At 40.2% G+C, this 15,000-nt stretch overlaps 1 protein-coding gene across 1 annotated transcript in view; it reads right to left on the bottom strand.

Moving 5' to 3' along the window:
* LOC116842115 (stress-activated protein kinase JNK) overlaps nucleotides 1-15,000 on the bottom strand; it is a 186,077-nt gene that overhangs the window by 162,552 nt on the left and 8,525 nt on the right. Inside the window, exon 2 of the mRNA XM_032810853.1 lies at nucleotides 5,019-5,064. The gene's annotated coding sequence lies outside the window, so the exon portion shown is untranslated. The remainder of the gene's footprint in view (nucleotides 1-5,018; nucleotides 5,065-15,000) is intronic.

Here is a 15,000-nt window from a genome sequence, read left to right as displayed (position 1 = left end):
GGAGGGCAAAGGGCGACCGAGCGAGACATGAGACGAGAGCGGGGACGACGTAAACCGCAAGTAAACACGTTTCCTGACATCACCGGGCCCCGAGGTTCGAGGTCTTCGACGTGAATACATAAAACAAGTGGAGCGCGCGCGCGCGAACGCGTAGAGAGACGCGACTCGGTTTCAATAGACCTCGTGAGCAAGTAGGGTCGTTTCTGTAAAACATAGCCAGCCGATCCATATGAATGCACCCTTTCACATTTCGCGTTTTTCCGCCTTTACTCCTGCCCGACCTCATTCATTCGCGCGCTCTTGTTTCGCGAGAGCGACGTCAGGATTAGCGGGACCGGTCTAGACTTGGCTATTTAAAGTTAAGGGTGTATATCACACGAAAATGAACAAATCTTGATAAAATTTCAGATCAATTGATATTTACATCTAAAAGTGACCACGAATAATTTGACATTCAGAGTTTGTATCAAGTTGCTCCACTTTGAAATGTAAGTCCGTGAACATGATGACATCAAATGACATTTTATGACATTAATGATGTCTCTAACGTTAATAATACGTAATTTGCCGTCATCCTGCTATTTGGGAATATTTTCAACTGTGCTGTTGTGCAAATATATGGTGTTGTTACTTTTAGTAAGAGAAAAGATAATATAAAAAAATAATAAAAATCTGAATTTTTGTATACATGTACTTTAAGTATTGAAAATGATGTACGTAATGTTTCGTGGTTCAGAGAGAGATGAAAGATTAAAAATTAAAAATAATATAGAATGAAATAAAGAAACTATAAAAATGTGACATTAAAGCAAAAATATGTTATTGTCCAATTTGTTGTATATAACTACACGTTCTCAGAGAAAAATAAAAATATTGGCATATTTCCAATTTTCAGTGACTTTTTGCAGCAGCTGCACGAGCAATACACTTTTAAGATGTGGGATACGCTTTTATTTATTTAGGAAGAAGGTAGAACGGAATCAAAATCGGGTTACATTAGGACGAAGGAAATGTGACTGATTGTGTCGAAGGGATCATCTGTCGTTATGAAAGTTGCTGCTTTCTAATTTTGTCGAACTCTATTATTGACATTGTATGGATTTGCAGTCTCGAGAGGAGATTCGTTTCTGTTTGACAAGCCGTTAATCTTCTACTGTCCAAATTAATTTTTCACGTTTAAAAAATTTTTCATGTACATAATATATAATTTAAAACTAAAGTACTCAACATATAAAGTAAAATTTTACTTTTCTAATTTTTTTTCCCAAAATAGGTTTGTGATTCTGAAGTCACGTTGAGCAATTACTATCGCTGCCAACATACTCAAAAAAGGCAGCTATATTGTGATTTTCATGTCATATCGATCAAGACGGGAACAACTTTTATATTGGAGATAAATAATGATGAAATTAGATAGCGACTTCAGAGTCACAGTGAGCAGTAAGGATTACTCGAAAACCACCCATATCTCGAGTGCTAGTTTGTCGTTAAAGTATATAAAGAGAAAAAGAAAGAAAGAGAGAGAACTGTAGACCATTCCATACACGAGCAGGAGTACTACTACTACAGTTATCGTTTCCGCGGATAAAATTGGTATGTCCGATCAATGGTGAAACGTCCGAGAATAGACCATGCGATTGGCAGAATCCACGACAGAGACCGATAGAGAAAGAAATAGAGAGAGAGAGAGAGAGAGAGAGAGAGAGAGAGAGAGAGAGACATAGTCCGCTTAGTCTAGTGGAAACGTCGGGATTTTTCGCGACGTAGTGCCCCGGCGATTCGAGTAACGCCTGTGACAATATGCAGAGCGCGAGGAGCGTGGGTCGACACGCGAAGGTCGCACGGAGCCCGAAAATCCATAACCATTCCCATTACGGTATGCGGGATTGCGCTTGCGCGAGAACCTGCTCTCGGTTCTGAAGAAGAAAGGCGGGCTAATGGCCTGTCCGCGTCGCGCGTTTCCGAACAATTAAAAAACAGCAAGCGAAAGCCAAATCGTGATTTTCAGGTGAAGTTGTGTCCGGCGCGTGGGGCAGGAGCGATTGATGATCCGTGAATAAATGACCTTGCGATGTTATCGAATAATTGAATTAATAATCACACGGAAAAAAAAGAGTTAGCTGCTGCGGCAAGAAAATGTGTGGTAGCTAAATCTCGTTGTAATATGTGGATACTTAAAAGTACAACTGCCAATAAGCATATGTTTAGCTGTGAAACTGGAGCAGTAGCAACAGTTGCAAAAGAGAGTATTACTGCAGCAAATTTTTAGTTACAACAATGAATATATTTTCAGCAAAGGATGATCAGCTACGGGAGTGCGCGCGCAGCAAAATCCCTTTTTTCCGTGCTCTGGTAATTCTTAATGGTCTCTGGGACCCTAATTCTCAGCCGATGTCAATAGAAGAAGAAAGATTAATAATTCTTAATCTTCCGTATACAATATTGAATCTGTGCGATCTGAACGAATATTCGATCGTAAAGGGAAATTTCTCTGGGAGAATTTCCAGAGATAGCACAAGTCTGTCTGCAGATTCTGATTTTATCACGATGCTATTTTATAACGACAACTCTTCTATATATTTGGGAAAAAAATGTGTCCGAAAATATTAGTTTACAACAAAGTTATGATAGTTCAAAGTTGTCTAAGACCAACAGATCTAGATTGTACTGTATGCCTCAAAAAATATGACTGCACGCGAGGGGTTAATGACGCTATCATCGTCGGAAAATCCTATAGCTTTACACTTACCCGAATTGATCACGCTAAACCTCCGACATTATTCACGGATTCTTGAACTTGATCGTTAAAAGATACGAGCAAGTAACGATAGATCTCCGTATCGATACACAGAGAACGCGATATCGAAAAAATAAACGTCAGCGTAGTCGTCGCCGATTCAACCGTCGCGATTGTGTTAGCTAATTAAGAACAGCCAAGCGTGCGACAAAGACTGAGCTGCGCTCGGCGTAGTCTGAAAAAGCGAAAAGCGGAGTATAAAAGAAGAGTAATCCAATTAAATGGTAGACGAATACGTTGTACCGCGCAATAAGCGGGTCGGGCTTTCGCTTTTTATCTGAGCGCTTGATTAGTTCTATTAATTAAGGGGCGAACCGAGGTACCTCAATCTCGCGGAACGGTTTCGTTAATTAATTAATCCGATAAAAGCGCGAGAATAATTTGTTTGAAATTTAGTGATCGAAATTTCGCGATCGCAAACGCATGATTACTGCACACCGAAAAACAAGAGATAATTCGTGCTGGATGTGAAGTCAACAAAGTTTATGAGACAACGAAGTCGAGACCAACTTTCATCGATTCTCCAGTTTGTGTTGTGGGCGAAATATCAGTGTATCATATAATTTTAGCAAAGTACGATGAGCTCAAGCTCGAAATCGAGCGATCAATTTTGGCTTCTCGAGAGCTCTCTCTCTCCTCTTCTCTCCTCTTCTCTCCTCTCTATCTATCTACCTTCACGATAATGATCGACGTCGCGGTATATGTACCGTTGTTCATTACAGCGATGCAGCTCGGGCTTTAATTACAAGCTCTATAAGCACGTCCGAAGTGTCACCGCAGGATCTTTCGTCCGCCACCTCTAATAATCCCCGTCAGCCGGCAATTAATTATTCGCAAAATGATAACGTTATCCCGCATCGCGGAGCATCGTTCGTAGCTTCAATAACAATTCCCACGTTGACACGGTCGAGATCGACTTTTGCGCTGTCTATCGATCAACCTTTAGCGTCGCGAGAATATATTAGTCGTCGAGCTTTCCGTGAAGTTCTAATTAATTATTTATCTATTTATCATAAATAAAGAACATAAATAAAGGGATAGAAGTGTGTATATCTGTATACATATACAGAGTGAGCCATTTTAATCGACGGATCCAAATTGCTCCTAAAATACGCCAGCTACAAAAAAATGGTTAAGACAAGAATTGTAGAGGACAACGGGGGTCATTTTACCGTGCTAATAATTTTGACCTTCAGATCGATTTTCAAGGTCATTTGAAGGTCAAAGTCAGTTTTTTTTAATTAGAACCCCTATTTTTGACACCGGATTCGAAAAGAGCAGAAAATTTTATGTTAAAAATGATATTTAGATTTTTTTTCTGAGTCCAAGAAGGTCAAATAAAAAATGATTAAAAACAACTTAGAAGCTGTTAATGTTAATTTTAAAGATTTTTATGCATAAGTTTCGCGTTACTAACAAATACTAATAGAAGAAAAGTTACGAAACGTTGTCATTCCATTTCCGAAATTGATGCGCAATAATCTCACTTTGATATGATTATTAATAAGGCGTAATAAATAAAATTTTAAAAGTAAAAACAAACACTTTTAAAGTATTGCCTTTAACAATTTTTCTTTTTTGAGTGCAGGGTAACTTGAAAAATTTTTTTTTAAATATGGCTAACTATCCTCCACGTCCACGTCGTTGTTCCCGGGTAACGCTAAAAGTATTGAATTAACATCTTCCAAGTTCTTGATTTGACCTTCTTGGACTCAGAAAAAAAATCTAAATATCATTTTTAACGTAAAATTTTCTGCTCTTTTCGAATCCGGTGTCAAAAATAGGGGTTCTAATTAAAAAAAACTGACTTTGACCTTCAAATGACCTTGAAAATCGATCTGAAGGTCAAAATTATTAGCACGGTAAAATGACCCCCGTTGTCCTCTACAATTCTTGTCTTAACTATTTTTTTGTAGCTGGCGTATTTTAGGAGCAATTTGGATCCGTCGATTAAATTGGCTCACCCTGTATATCTTTCTCGTTCTCTCGTGAATGGATTCGCGCACACGTTCGGGAAGCTCGGAACGGAGTTTAAATTGAAGTGTCCACATTAATCATATTATCTTATTATCGTTATCCGCAAGAAGTACCAATCAAACTCGAGCGTCATCGACCGCTCCCCTAATACAATCTTACGACATAATCGCACGATTGTCTCGATATAATTGCTAATGACGGATTCCGAAGCCGACTCTGTCAAAAGTAAAGAAAGAGGACTCACCGATTCAGGACGGCCGGAAGAATCCCATGTTCCTCGCCGTTGATCCCTGCAACAGAAAGCGGTCCAGACGTCAGTGGTAGGAATTAACGAGACACTCGAAACGAACAAACGTCGAAATCGAATAATTACAACGGGCCCGAAGGGGGAAAAGACAAGGGCTCGCTCCTTTGTTCTCCGGCGCAAGGATCGCGATCAAACGAGTACGAACGAGGAAGAGCTCTAACGAGGATCATTCGCGAATTCAACGGGGACGCCTAGTTTGAGAACGACTCGATCCTCCCTCGCAGAGCTGCGTTTCAAGCGGACAATTTCCAAAATCTTTCTAATTTTATAATTATTGCCGGAAAGGTAATTGCCTTAAAGAGCAAAAAGAGCTAAAAATAATTCGATTGCTTATATACAAAAAAATATAATTCTAAAAACATTATGATTACTTAACTTATTTTGCCTCTTTTAAATAATAGTGACTTTAAACAATATTTTTTGATAATGACCTGAAAATATACTCATGAAAAATTTGAGAAAAACTCATCATTATACACTCAGAAGAAGTAATTATTCTCTTTACAAAAATATTATAAAATTTTGTCGGAAGAAAAGTTGGTTCGATACGTAGTGAGCAATAGGATGCTTATTTCAATTTAATGCTTATTTTAATATTATTGGTTGAAATGTTAAACTCATTAAAATTCAGAATATATTTTGAGTAAAGGACCCCGCACAAAACCTATGGAAAATGGTTTTCGGTCAAATTGGCTGAAATTTCACTATGTTATAGTTTTCGCCATTCTGATAAAAAGTTGTCATTGCCCAAAAGTCAATATTTCCCAAGATATAAAGGGTTAAAGTAGTGAAATATGGTCATCCGCAGTAGTAAGACGTATGTAAGTATAAGTATAAGTGATACATTGATATTTATTCACGAAATAAATAAAAATCGATTTTTACACATATATATATATATGTGTAATCAATATTTAGTTCCGCAATATATATGTATATGTATATACAGGGTGGGACAAAAGTATCGGACCGGTGAAATATCTCGAAAAATATAAGTTTTACAAAAAAACTGTTTCAGATCTTAAAAATATTGCGGAACTAAATATTTATTACATATATATGTGTAAAAATCGATTTTTATTTATTTCGTGAATAAATATCAATGTATCACTTATACTTATACTTACATACGTCTTACTATTGCGGATGACCATATTTCACTACTTTGACCCTTTATATCTTGGGAAGTATTGACTTTTGGGACTTGGTGCAATGATAACTTTTTATCAGCATGGCGAAAACTATAACATAGTGAAATTTCAGCCAATTTGACCGAAAACCATTTTCCATAGGTTTTGTGCGGGGTCCTTTGTGATGCTTCCAATAAACTTATAATAGATTCATAGCTATATAAACTCATGAAATATTTGAAACAAGTAGCATTTATTTGAATGTAATATAATTTGCTGTGTGTAAGTATACTTTATCATATTTAAAACCAATGAAATTAAATATGATAGGAAATTACTAGATAAGTTCGAGTTATAATAATCATCTTATTAATTCTTATCACAGTTGTAGTAATCATTCTTTAAAAAAAAGAAACAATAAAATTACAACCAAACACGACTATCTGTTCATGAAATATCATTTTCCTTGATTAAAGATTTATTTAATTAAGAGATCGCATACGAGACAACATGACATGGAATGGAACATCGGACAGTTGGATTTTACGCTGAAACACGCATCTCACATCCGATTCTGTCTCCGGTGTACTCGACTTTTGCAAATTCGCGATGATGCCTTTGTTTCCGCGGTTTCCTCGCGCGTTCAGTTCGACGAACGAAAGAACGAACGAACGAACGAACGACTCCATCGGGAGCAGCGGAGTGGCCCCGAAGAGCCCTTCGCCCTCGTCCTTCGTGGCTCTCGACCGACACCGTCGCGGTGCATCGCCTAATTGAAAGCGACGTCCCGGGGTGGCGGAAGTGCGAGGGTGGAGGCGAACGCGCGAGGAATGCCGAGGTCCTGCTGAAAGCGAGGGGTTCCAAATAAAAAGGACGCACCTCTCTCTCTCTTGCTCTCGCTCTTCCCATTCTCTGGGTGAAACGGCATATCGAGCAAATTGAGTTCAATGCTACTCACTCTTCCCCTCACCGTTTCTACGTGTCTCCCTTAATCGACACATTTATGAAAATTGAACTCACGCACCTGGTGTTGGACTTACTTTTTCTCTTTCTCTCTCATAAATCTGACATTATCTCCGTTTCGCTAACGAAATAAGAGAGACTCGCGAGCTGTCGAGCTGTCTTGACGGCACCTTATTAAGTACTTCGCGCGCGGTATTCTTCCGTGAGACGCAAAGTTCGGTTATCAGCCGGTAGCAGATATACGCGTAAATTAACCGCGCAGACGATGGTGACGTTCTGATAAGACGGCGCATTAGTAATTAACTGCAAGCTGCGGCGAAGGCGTGATTCACACGCTCCCTAATTGCCATTAGGATCTTACGAGTGATAGAGATAACGGCTGACGATCGATAGTTTCTCGAATTCCAAGCGTTGGAACACGCGTGCCTACTGAGTGCGATCGACGTGGAATTTTTTGGAATGTACTACACAAATATGTGAATAAAAATGCAAGCGTCGCAAATAATGGATCCATCTTGTCTGTGTTCAACATTTCGTGCTTTCTCAACATTTAGACAGTCCCGACTGTATTTATGTTTGCGAGATCCATATCTCCACTCGAGGCATTGTCGCATAATGTCGCGAGAAAACGTGAGTTAAACAACCACTAATGCAGCCATTCACGGATCCGTGATAAGACGCGCAATGTTGATATCGCATATACACGATGTTAACCGGATTTAGCTCTCCTTTCGGTGGCCGTAATCCCGGAAACCTGTAATTACGCGCGCATACATACATACAGCATGTATCTCTGTCGACGATTGTCAGCGAGGCGCATCAACGGGTCGGCGCAATCTGTCGCCGCGACAAAACACCGATGCGAAAGCTATTGTCCAATTTAACCGGGAGAGCAAGTACAGAAGGGTTGCGGCGGAGAATCAGCCGCGTCTACCCTGTTTCGGCGGGGGAGAGTAAGCTACCCACATCGCAGCAATTATTTGGATTGGCGTGCGCCAAGAGTGCTCTCTCGCGTCCTCCGGCGCGACGACGATCCGCGCGAGAGACGTCACTCGGGGAATAATAATATGAGTGCCAAATGCGCGCGGAGTAATGAGAAAACGGGACAAGCAACTTTAATAAGACGATATGTGGGTGAGAAAGAAATCGAATCAACGTCCGTAGTCGTGGAAATATTCGATCACACGTAAGAGAACATGTTGGCAGACTAGTGAGCGTTCGATTGGAGATATCGCTGTAATAAATATCACTATAATACTAGAAAGGAAGATGCTCAAAATATATGGGTAGACAGAAAACCAATTTATGTTAAATCATATTTCCCTACATGTATTTTAATTTTGCCAATGGATACTTTCCTGTATCTAGTAACTGAAAGGAGATATAGATTGTTAAAGTGTGGTAAAATTTTTTTTCAATACGTTTACATTTTTATATCTCCCCAATGCCTTTATCAAATCTCATTAAACCATCTTGTTTTCATTTACCTTCTAACCATGTTCGTATCGGGTATACTTTGGCCATGTTCAGAGTCTAAATAGATCCAATGGTGAAAACTCACTATTTAATTAAAATATATATATTTTTTTATATCTTTTATTTTAGCATTATATAAAGTAATAAATACAATATGTACTGACTTTTTCTAAAATAACTCGAAAAGTCGCGAAGTATCACATTTTAGAATATTACAAAAACTGTATGAACTTTGAAACTGCTCTGAGTCAAAAAAGACCCAGAGCACGACTAGAATTAAAGCTTAAATTTAATTATAAAAACGCGCGAATACTATGATGGGACAACCGATTACAGCACGATGTGTTAGTGCATCTGCGTCTTTTTGTGCACATTATTCCGTTGATAGCCAAAATTCCAGATTAGAGCGACGCGTTTATTTGCGCGATCTTGCGAATTCTTTCTCGCGGTCGACGTTCGCACGTTCGTGTCTGAGCGAAATTTCGAGTCGATAACATCATATCCAGAGTACAATAACCGCGTAGCGGGGACAAAAATACGAACGCGTAGTCGTGACAGAAATCCTATAAAATCCCAGAACTGCGATTACCTATCGCTGGAAAAGCTCAGCAAAGTGATACGAGTGAGGGGCGAAAGGTATTTAAATATGGATAACCGTGCCTGCCAGGCTCAACCCCTTTCGTGGCCGGAGTGGCGGATCCGTAAATAGACTGTGGACCCGTGAAAGACGAATACCGCCCCGCACGCGCGCTTTTAAAGGCCGAAGTCGGAGCTCCGCGGAGGAGACACAAAGTGGAAGTTACATGCTCGCGATAAGACCGCTGTTCCGTAATTACGGGAGTGAGGCATCAATAATTGAACAGTCCTCCCGCGCGAGTGGAGAGCTTCAAGAGCGTAAACGACCGGAGCCCCGAGAATCTGTGACTTTTCGGTCAATTTCCGGTGGACTTTATTTCTCATTAGAGAAACTTAATTGGAAGATTAATATCTCGGGGAGAGGGGAGAGTGAGAGAGAGATTAATTAAAGGATTAACATCATGCCAGCACCAGTCTAGAAGATATTCGAGATGCCCGATGTCGAAGATAAAAAGAGCTCGCGACGAAACGAGAGCTGCGCCAAAATTTTAATACTGCTGAGGCGAAGTACGTGTCACATGGTTGCCCGGGTTACAATGGAATGCTTCCTCGGGAGTTTCGCGCACCGCGCGTTACGGATTTCGGACGTGAACGAAAGCTCCTCGCGAAAATTACTGCTACAGGTGTTCTCCGCGCCAAGAAATCGTTCTCTGTCCGCTAACGTTGGGAAACACTGGTTCAGGCAGGTGTTCTTTTCTTTTTAATTTTCCACGTTCGCGTTGATGAAACGCGGCGCGACTCGTTCATCTTCGGCTTGTTTTACGACTGTTTCGACTTCGAGGAGATGATTTACTCGACTGGCGCTCCGGGATTTTAATAAAATGGCACGCGCGGGAATCTCGCCTCCCTTGTTCGCGCGCCGGTCTTCCCAGACAAGAGAGCCGCGCCACGCCACCGTCTTTTTTAATCCACTTCGTAAAGAGGAATACGTCGAATGAAAACGCGACGGACGGCGAAGAAAGCATGAGAGAGTAAAAAAAAGTTCATTTCCTTCCGGAACAATATTCCTAGGCACATACGACGAATGCGAGAGACACAATGCATATAATAGAAATAATAACATTGAGGATGCAGACGGCGAGAAAAAGAGGCAACGAGAATATGAAACAATTACGTTCTAAGTGCAGAAAAAGAAATTATGTACTCGAATTAGAGAAATGGATGCGCCAAATAATTCCCCGTGTACACTCCATGTCGCGTTAAAAATAATCTTTGTGCATAAGATATTTTATAATCTTAATGATTCATGCCTAAGAGCTACGACGCAAAGCCTGTCTGATGGAAGGACACGAGGAGGTTTCCTACGAAATGACGTAGAAGATCCTGCGGGAGAAGCGACAGAACTTTCGTCGAGCCACTTCGCCACGAAACTCAAAAGCACGCTGAAAGTTCAGCCGAGTCGCGCGGTGTAACGCGAGGTCTCGCCGCTTTTGCATAGTTCAAGCCACCTAGCAGTACGAGCGAATCGACCTAATATTCGCTAACAGAAAAGTTAATCAACAAAGTTGGCGGATTCCATTATTTTGGATAGACCTTGGCGCTCAATAATTCTCGTTCATATGCGCGAACGCTTCGCGACGTTCCTGAAGGAAGAATCAATTCCTACTGCGACAGATACCTACTCTCTTTTGCCGGACATGCGAAAGACATCAAATCGACAAATATGGCCAACAACTGTCCCCGAATACGTCCCAAATTCACGAACTATATTTGTTACCATCGACGCACGCAAATATAATATTATTCCACTGCTAAGAAAAGCGATTACTCAATTTATTTTTCTTCTTTTAAGTAATGGTTACCTTCAACAAAGAATATTTTCTGAATAACAGTCTTAAAATATGCTTATTACAAATTTCAGGAAAGTTTATTATATTCTGTACTCTAAACGAAGAATATATTCTTTTTACAAGAATATCATAAAATTTTACCCAAAATTGCATCCCAAAACGATCTTTTCGAGGGAAATTTTAACGTCGCCTTAAGTTCATCTTCATATATTCTACGGAACATCTGAAGATAAATTGAAGACGATTTCAAATATAAGATTGGGTAGGTTAAAAATTTTCTCAGATGCAGCATAAATTCTGATTAAAATGCCCAAATTTGCCTCAAAATTCGTTATCCTGCTATGCTATTATTTGGGGAACTCATTCTTACCTCAAACATAAGTCTAAAATCGAAACTATGGGAATTCGCACATTCTTCTGTCGATAATGTCGATATGTTTTTATGATATCAAACAGAGGGAAACCCATTTTTATATCAACTATTGTGTTTCAATAGAAAATAAAATATCAAAGTAAAATATTCTCAAAACACTTTGAGCATTATACAAAATAATTTAGGAAATCAGTAGAAGCACATTTTATTCAATTCTGATGTAAAATAAAGACCAAAAAAAGTATTGGAAAAACATTGAATTTCCTCGCTTATACTAAGTTCGTCTTGCACGTTTTCGTGCTGAAAGCATCATTTATCTTCCTTCAGCATGTAATCAGCGATAAAGATGGAATGACGCTTTCAGTACGAAAGCGTGCAAAACGAACTTAGCCTGAGAATTGCATGTTTGAAACATTACACTTCTAATCAGAACCAATAATTATTTTGTGAATTTTATATTTGAGAAATCGGCCTTGATCCTAAGATATTTTCTGTGTAGAATGAATACTGTGCCCTCTCTTTTCTGTCCATCTGGAATTGAACTGCCAACCGCCAGTAATGCAACAGCACGTTTATCGTCGCCATCTCCCGACTTTTTACCACGTCCACAGACTTATCTCCGGTCGCGTGTTTCCCCTGTTTATCCGGCCTTTGACGCATCACCCCTCCGGGAACCATCGCGTCCGGACTATCCGCTGCTTTATGTTCTACCTTTGTCTCCTATCCGCATGACGACACACCCGTTATGTATCCTTATTCGAGATCGATTGACCAGCGATGTCTCGAATGTCCACGGACGAAAAAATTTGGGGATTTATCCCGTCACCTCTTGGATGAGATTTCGAACACTTTTTCCTTTATTACTCGAGTGTTCCTTTATTAATCGAGACCGCGAAATTTCAGACGAGCTCGATTAGCGCTCGTAAACACCTCGGGGTATTCGCGAAGCCTAAGAAGCAATAAAGCGAACGATGTCGGCTTCCGGCCGTCTCCTTAGAACGCAATCACGGGGCTTCGGGCCGTCGTCCCGGTCCCAGCACTGTTCGAGCACTCTCCGGGCAAATTCGCCTCCCAATAAAGGCGACTCGAAGCTGCAGGAGTGGAGGTCAACGTGTGGCGCGACCACACTCGCGGAATGCCGACGAATAGCCACTCAATTGATGCGGTTAACCCAACAATTGCTTATCATTCGAAGGATCGCTCGGTATCCTTGGTATTCGCATAGTATTCGAAAAAAGAAAAAGATGCCCAGTGCTCCGAAAATGTACCATCTAAAATCGATCGGGACGCAATTGCTTAAAACAAGTCGACAAATATTCGAAAGACGTCGAATTTCACACGTCGAGATCGTCGAACGGGGGCTCGTGCAAACGACGAAGATTTGTCGGAAACGGCGAGAATGGAGATAAGTGGAGAGAGGAGGAAGATGGGGCGGAGGCCGTGAGGAGTGGAAAAAAGCCGCGAAATCTCTTGGAGGTGGCGAGCGTGAAATTCTTATGGGAGTTTCTGCCACCGTGGCCGGAATTTCTAAGTAGCGAGGCATGAAAGTCCGCAGAGGGCAAATTTAATCGACGAAACTTGACGGGAAATGTCTCAAGTCGCGAGGATAAAACCTGACGAAAGCAAGAGCGAAGCGGGAAGTCGCCCTACCACTCGGGAGAAATTTATAAGCCGAGACATAAGCGTGGCCGGAAGAAGCGTGTCTCGCTCGCTCGTTTGTTCGTTCGTTGACTCGCTCTCGTTCGCTCACGGCGCCCTTCGTTATCTGCCGCGAAATTTACAGAAATAGATTCCCACGCTAGTGGTCGCGACCGCGACATTGGATTATTCGACGCGCGATATACAGAGTATCTGACGATGACAAAATCTCTCGTGTGCATGTAGATTAGATGAAATTGAACAAAAAATTCTTTTATTTTGCAGACGACCACGTAAGATTTTGAGCTATTAATTAAAAAAGATTGATGAATAATCGCGCACAATACGGTAAACGATAGAGTTCCTCTAGCCTAAAGCAAAACACGATGACTTCTGATTGGTCTACATTTTGTCCGTCATTTTTAGAAATAATGAGAGTGAGAGAGAAATTCTAGCAAAAGTGAGAAAGAAACTCTAAGATTGACAAAGCATGCTGCAGCTTTTCTACTCTGTCCTACTCTACTCACTCACTCCTTTCCTATGGCGCGAACGGTGTCCTAACTCTTAAAAAACTCTAGTAGATAAACTGTAATGACGACATTTGCCGTCATGTGCTAGTATACATAGATTAAAAACTGAACAAGAAAGTCTTCTACTTATTTTACAGCTAATCACACAGATTTCTAATTATTGATTAAAGAATATTGGCGAACGATCACGTATAATTACTCACCAATCTTCTCTAACGTGGTTATTTGCAAAATTGAAGAACGTTCAATCTGATCTATTATACAAATCATTACAACTTATCTACCGCATAGCGCGTGATCATTCATCAATCTTCTGGAATTAATCACTCAAAGTTTTACATGATTGTTTGCGAAATGGTAGAACCTAGGTAGAAGAATTTTTTGTTCAATTTGACCTGACGTACACGAAAGATTTATGTTATCGTCAGACACCCTATATATACAGGATAGACACACACGTCCGAAAAGTTTCCGTGGCGGATGAATAAAAAAAGCCATCCCCGGCGGGGATAATATCAATGCAAAGTAGCTCGCGCTGAATTTGATATTATGATGATATCGCACGAAAGAATATGGCAACTTCCCTCTGAAAATTCCTTATACCGTTTTTTCTCTTCTCCATTCTTTTTTATTTTTTTATCACAATACCGATACATAATGAACCATGTTTCGCGAATGTGGGTTGAATTACGAGTAATAAAAATTGTGCATAAAAATACGTGTTATTTATCATCATGCACGCACTATTATGTAATAAAATGTTAATGCACATCAGATGGATTAACTTGTCGGTCGCAGTTAGTATTTCAGTATCGTTATCAATAGATTGTACATAAATTTTCGGTGAATTAATGTGACATATTAAGATAACATGAAACGCGAAATGTATTGTTTAATCAATCTTTGCTTCCTATCGTTAATTTTCTTTTATTTTCAGAATTACCAATTGATGGAAAGAGAAACGCAAGAAAGAGAAAGAGAGGGGGAGTCAAAATAAAAACTGATGGATCAATAGCTGCACAGTAGAGGACTATTAAGAGCTTGTTCTTATATTTAGTGCCATTAATTTATAAAAGCTTGAGTCTTGCTCGTTTGTATCTTTTTTACGGAATCGACGTGTACATCGTGATCGCGACGTTGAATACGGTTTGACACGACCCGAAGAGGAGTCGCGAGATCAAAACAGAGACAAAAGTCCGTAAAAGACGATTCAATGATGCAAGCATCGGATAATCTAATGCGGTTCTACGTATGTACGTGCTGCTGTGTCGCATGAAAAGTCCAGTTCTGGCAAATGGACGTGCAAAAAAAGGCTCGCTCTCTCTCTTTCTCTCTCTCTCTCTCTCTCTCTCTCTCTCTCTCTCTCTCTCTCTCTCTCTCTCT

The sequence above is a fragment of the Odontomachus brunneus genome, unplaced genomic scaffold (assembly GCF_010583005.1).
Source record: "Odontomachus brunneus isolate Ranch 3 - 2012 unplaced genomic scaffold, Obru_v1 Obru_scaffold_021, whole genome shotgun sequence".
NCBI classification, from domain to species: domain Eukaryota; kingdom Metazoa; phylum Arthropoda; class Insecta; order Hymenoptera; family Formicidae; genus Odontomachus; species Odontomachus brunneus.
The sequence above is the reverse complement of the archived record's forward strand: the minus strand, read 5'-3'. Positions and strand labels throughout refer to the sequence as shown.